Below are 5000 nucleotides of genomic sequence, written 5' to 3' on the forward strand. Positions count from 1 at the left end.
CCCTGGAGGCCCTTGGATGCGGGCCAGGGTGCACCAAAGTCGGATACAAGTCCGGGTCCGTCCCGGTTCTCCCCAGCGGTCCCCGGACGCCCTCGGATGCGGGCCAGGGTGCACCAAAGTCGGATACGAGTCAGTGTCCGTCCCGGTTCTCCCCAGCGGTCCCTGGACGCCCTTGGATGCGGGCGAGGGTGCACCAAAGTCGGATACAAGTCAGTGTCCGTCCCGGTTCTCCCCAGCGGTCCCTGGACGCCCTTGGATCCGGGCGAGGGTGCACCAAAGTCGGGTACGAGTCCGGGTCCGTCCCGGACCGGGGGAGCGGGCGCCGGCGCTGTGGGGAGCCGATCCCGGGCTCCAGCAGAGTCTATTCGGGGACCGGCTTGTCGGGGGCACTCGCGTCCGGGGTCATGGAACTCCGACCCGGACTAAAGCCTCGAGGAGCTCCCGGTCAGAGAACCGGGATGAGGTCGGATTTGAACGCTTTACCCGGGCCGGAGTTCCAGGAGCCCGGCCACATTCCGGCGACGTCCCGCTAAAACGGGGGCGGTGACACTCGACGCCAGACCTCGTTTCCGCCACCGCCAGCCCTACTCTAAGGGACGGGCGTCCCCCCCGGCGGTCCTCGGAGGCCATCGGATGCGGGCTAAGGTGCATTAAAAGTCGGATACGAGTCCGGGTCCGTCCCGGTTCTCCCCAGCGGTCCCTGGACGCCCTTGGATGCGGGCGAGGGTGCACCAAAGTCGGGTACGAGTCAGTGTCCGTCCCGGTTCTCCCCAGCGGTCCCCGGACGCCCTTGGATGCGGGCGAGGGTGCACCAAAGTCGGGTACGAGTCAGTGTCCGTCCCGGTTCTCCCCAGCGGTCCCCGGACGCCCTTGGATGCGGGCGAGGGTGCACTAAAGTCGGGTACGAGTCAGTGTCCGTCCCGGTTCTCCCCAGCGGTCCCTGGACGCCCTCGGATGCGGGCGAGGGTGCACCAAAGTCGGATACGAGTCCGGGTCCGGTCCGGTTCTCCCTAGCGGTCCCTGGAGGCCCTTGGATGCGGGCCAGGGTGCACCAAAGTCGGATACAAGTCCGGGTCTTGTCCGGTTCTCCCTAGCGGTCCCTGGAGGCCCTTGGATGCGGGCCAGGGTGCACCAAAGTCGGATACAAGTCCGGGTCTTGTCCGGTTCTCCCTAGCGGTCCCTGGAGGCCCTTGGATGCGGGCCAGGGTGCACCAAAGTCGGATACAAGTCCGGGTCCGGTCCGGTTCTCCCTAGCGGTCCCTGGAGGCCCTTGGATGCGGGCCAGGGTGCACCAAAGTCGGATACGAGTCAGTGTCCGTCCCGGTTCTCCCCAGCGGTCCCTGGACGCCCTTGGATGCGGGCGAGGGTGCGCCAAAGTCGGATACGAGTCAGTGTCCGTCCCGGTTCTCCCCAGCGGTCCCCGGACGCCCTCGGATGCGGGCCAGGGTGCACCAAAGTCGGATACGAGTCAGTGTCCGTCCCGGTTCTCCCCAGCGGTCCCTGGACGCCCTTGGATGCGGGCCAGGGTGCACCAAAGTCGGATACGAGTCAGTGTCCGTCCCGGTTCTCCCCAGCGGTCCCTGGACGCCCTTGGATCCGGGCGAGGGTGCACCAAAGTCGGGTACGAGTCCGGGTCCGTCCCGGACCGGGGGAGCGGGCGCCGGCGCTGTGGGGAGCCGATCCCGGGCTCCAGCAGAGTCTATTCGGGGACCGGCTTGTCGGGGGCACTCGCGTCCGGGGTCATGGAACTCCGACCCGGACTAAAGCCTCGAGGAGCTCCCGGTCAGAGAACCGGGATGAGGTCGGATTTGAACGCTTTACCCGGGCCGGAGTTCCAGGAGCCCGGCCACATTCCGGCGACGTCCCGCTAAAACGGGGGCGGTGACACTCGACGCCAGACCTCGTTTCCGCCACCGCCAGCCCTACTCTAAGGGACGGGCGTCCCCCCCGGCGGTCCTCGGAGGCCATCGGATGCGGGCTAAGGTGCATTAAAAGTCGGATACGAGTCCGGGTCCGTCCCGGTTCTCCCCAGCGGTCCCTGGACGCCCTTGGATGCGGGCGAGGGTGCACCAAAGTCGGGTACGAGTCAGTGTCCGTCCCGGTTCTCCCCAGCGGTCCCTGGACGCCCTTGGATGCGGGCGAGGGTGCACTAAAGTCGGGTACGAGTCAGTGTCCGTCCCGGTTCTCCCCAGCGGTCCCTGGACGCCCTCGGATGCGGGCGAGGGGTGCACCAAAGTCGGATACGAGTCAGTGTCCGTCCCGGTTCTCCCCAGCGGTCCCTGGACGCCCTCGGATCCGGGCGAGGGTGCACCAACGTCGGATACGAGTCCGGGTCCGTCCCGGTTCTCCCCAGCGGTCCCTGGACGCCCTTGGATGCGGGCGAGGGTGCACCAACGTCGGATACAAGTCAGTGTCCGTCCCGGACCGGAGGAGCGGGCGCCGGCGCTGTGGGGAGCCGATCCCGGGCTCCAGCAGAGTCTATTCGGGGACCGGCTTGTCGGGGGCACTCGCGTCCGGGGTCATGGAACTCCGACCCGGACTAAAGCCTCGAGGAGCTCCCGGTCAGAGAACCGGAATGAGGTCGGATTTGAACGCTTCAGCCGGACCGGAGTTCCACGATCCCGGCCAAATTTCTGCCACGTGCCGCTAAAACGGGGGCGGTGACACTCGGCGACAGACCTCGTTTCCGCCACCGCCAGCCCTACTCTAGGGGACGGGCGTCCACCCTAGCGGTCCCCGGAGGCCATCGGATGCGGGCTAAGGTGCATTAAAAGTCGGATACGAGTCAGTGTCCGTCCCGGTTCTCCCCAGCGGTCCCTGGACGCCCTCGGATGCGGGCGAGGGTGCACCAAAGTCGGATACGAGTCCGGGTCCGTCCCGGTTCTCCCCAGCGGTCCCTGGACGCCCTCGGATGCGGGCGAGGGCGCACCAAAGTCGGATACGAGTCCGGGTCCGTCCCGGTTCTCCCCAGCGGTCCCTGGAAGCCCTTGGATGCGGGCTAGGGTGCTCCTAAGCCCGGGGAGAGAAGAGCGCCGCTCCGGTAACATCCAGCGGGGCGCGGCGGCATGCGGTAGCCGGCGGAGGCTCACCACGGCCGGGCACGCCGAGCGCGCCCGCTCCGGTCCCCGCCGGCGGGACTGTGAGTGCACGGGCAGCCGTCTGGAGCCTCCACGAGCCCGGACACGAAAAAGCGCCGCTCCGGTAACATCCAGCGGGGAGCGGCGGCATGCGGTAGCCGGCGGAGGCTCACCACGGCCGGGCATGCCGAGCGCGCCCGCTCCGGTCCCCGCCGGCGGGACTTGGAGGCTCTTGGCATCCGGCGGGAGCCACCAGAAGCCCGGGGAGAGAAGAGCGCCGCTCCGGTACCCGCCGCCGGGGAGCGGCGCTTGGCGGTAGCCGGCGGAGTCTCACCCTAGGCGGGCAAGCCGAGCGCGCCTCTCCGGTCCCCGCCGGCGGGACTTGGAGGCTCTCGGCATCCGGCGGGAGTCACCAGAGGCCCGGGGAGAGAAGAGCGCCGCTCCGGTACCCGCCGCCGGGGAGCGGCGCTTGGCGGTAGCCGGCGGAGGCTCACCCTAGGCGGGCAAGCCGAGCGCGCCTCTCCGGTACCCGCCGGCGGGACTTGGAGGCTCTTGGCATCCGGCGGGAGCCACCAGAAGCCCGGGGAGAGAAGAGCGCCGCTCCGGTACCCGCCGCCGGCTCTTGGAGGCTCTTGGCATCCGGCGGGAGTCACCAGAGGCCCGGGGGGAGAAGAGCGCCGCTCCGGTCCCCGCCGGCGGGACTTGGAGGCTCTTGGCATCCGGCGGGAGTCACCAGAGGCCCGGGGAGAGAAGAGCGCCGCTCCGGTACCCGCCGCCGGGGAGCGGCGCTTGGCGGTAGCCGGCGGAGGCTCACCCTAGGCGGGCAAACCGAGCGCGCCCGCTCCGGTCCCCGCCGGCGGGACTTGGAGGCTCTTGGCATCCGGCGGGAGCCACCAGAAGCCCGGGGAGAGAAGAGCGCCGCTCCGGTCCCCGCCGGCGGGACTTGGAGGCTCTTGGCATCCGGCGGGAGTCACCAGAGGCCCGGGGGGAGAAGAGCGCCGCTCCGGTCCCCGCCGGCGGGACTTGGAGGCTCTTGGCATCCGGCGGGAGTCACCAGAGGCCCGGGGAGAGAAGAGCGCCGCTCCGGTACCCGCAGCCGGGGAGCGGCGCTAGGCTGTAGCCGGCGGAGGCTCACCCTGGCCGGGCGAGCCGAGCGCGCCGCTCCGGTCCCCGCCGGCGGGACTGTGAGTGCACGGGCAGCCGTCTGGAGCCTCCACGAGCCCGGACACGAAAAAGCGCCGCTCCGGTAACATCCAGCGGGGAGCGGCCGCATGCGGTAGCCGGCGGAGGCTCACCACGGCCGGGCATGCCGAGCGCGCCCGCTCCGGTCCCCGCCGGCGGGACTGTGAGTGCACGGGCAGCCGTCTGGAGCCTCCACGAGCCCGGACACGAAAAAGCGCCGCTCCGGTAACATCCAGCGGGGAGCGGCGGCATGCGGTAGCCGGCGGAGGCTCACCACGGCCGGGCATGCCGAGCGCGCCCGCTCCGGTCCCCGCCGGCGGGACTTGGAGGCTCTTGGCATCCGGCGGGAGTCACCAGAGGCCCGGGGGGAGAAGAGCGCCGCTCCGGTCCCCGCCGGCGGGACTTGGAGGCTCTTGGCATCCGGCGGGAGTCACCAGAGGCCCGGGGAGAGAAGAGCGCCGCTCCGGTACCCGCCGCCGGGGAGCGGCGCTAGGCGGTAGCCGGCGGAGGCTCACCCTAGGCGTGCAAGCCGAGCGCGCCTCTCCGGTCCCCGCCGGCGGGACTTGGAGGCTCTCGGCATCCGGCGGGAGTCACCAGAGGCCCGGGGAGAGAAGAGCGCCGCTCCGGTACCCGCCGCCGGGGAGCGGCGCTTGGCGGTAGCCGGCGGAGGCTCACCCTAGGCGGGCAAGCCGAGCGCGCCTCTCCGGTCCCCGCCGGCGGGACTTGGAGGCTCTCGGCATC

Source organism: Dendropsophus ebraccatus, unplaced genomic scaffold, assembly GCF_027789765.1.
Source record: "Dendropsophus ebraccatus isolate aDenEbr1 unplaced genomic scaffold, aDenEbr1.pat pat_scaffold_409_ctg1, whole genome shotgun sequence".
NCBI classification, from domain to species: domain Eukaryota; kingdom Metazoa; phylum Chordata; class Amphibia; order Anura; family Hylidae; genus Dendropsophus; species Dendropsophus ebraccatus.